The sequence below is a fragment of the Hippocampus zosterae genome, chromosome 1, assembly GCF_025434085.1.
Source record: "Hippocampus zosterae strain Florida chromosome 1, ASM2543408v3, whole genome shotgun sequence".
Taxonomy (NCBI): Eukaryota; Metazoa; Chordata; class Actinopteri; order Syngnathiformes; family Syngnathidae; genus Hippocampus; species Hippocampus zosterae.
Window position 1 is genome coordinate 15,759,272 of NC_067451.1, and position 1,112 is coordinate 15,760,383.

Below are 1,112 nucleotides of genomic sequence, written 5' to 3' on the forward strand. Positions count from 1 at the left end.
CCGTCCCCCCCCCCCCCCCCCCAACAGGTAGTTCCGTTTGCTTTTGCCCAGAATGGTGCTAACTCGAATGCTTTAATTTCCAAAGTAAATATGAATGGATGCTGTAACTTCAAGCCGATGGGTCAGCATTTGGGGTTGGTGAAAAAAGTAACGCAGGAATACAACTCTGAACACAATAATGCCACGAAGTAGAATGATGATTATACATTAACCCAGTGGTCACCAACATGGTGCCCGCGGGCACCAGGTAGCCCGTGAAGACCACTTGAGTAGCCCGCCAGTGCCTGGACATTGTGATTTGCTAGTAGAAATTATGATTTAAAAATGCAAACATTGGCAGTACTGTGAGACATTTCGAAACACGATCAAAGTCTGACAATTTAAATCATCAAGTATTAAAAATAACACATCCTCATATTATTGAAGGTATTTTGGACAAATATGTTATTTCAGACGTGTATCAATTTGGTAGCCCTTCACACAATCGGTACACATGAAGTTGCTCTCACCCTCAAAAATGTTGGTGACACCTGCATTAACCAGACCAAACCATTATATTATGGAGATCTACAATAAGTATCATTGAAAATTTTGTGTTTTTTTTCTGCTGTTATTTTGACATATAAACTGCTTTGGTATGTTAGAAGGATTTTTTGCTCTTTATAAGGATTTTTTTTGGTAGTTTATACAGGTTGGCGCTCCGAAAAGTTGACGGGTATGCATACTTGAATTCCTTCCTATTATGTTATTCAATGTCCTCCTCAGCCTTCATATTAGAGGCTGTAACTTGGGCTTGGGAGCTGGAGTATAGTGTGGTTATAAGAAATGGACTAGAAGAAGAAATGCAATGGTTGCCATCCAATTAGTAGGGAATATATAGACAACTATTCACACTCACATTCAGACCTTTCTGCAATTTTGAGTCTTCAGTGAATTGAACAGGCATGTTTTGGGAATGTGGGCAGCAGCGAGAATACCCGGAGAAAACCTACATCCCAAAATTGCATCCATCCACTGATGAATTATTGGATAAAATGGATGAAACACATTTCAAAAGACTTCTCACTGTACTGATGTATGTGAAAATGACAGCTTAGTGGTCACTTACAATG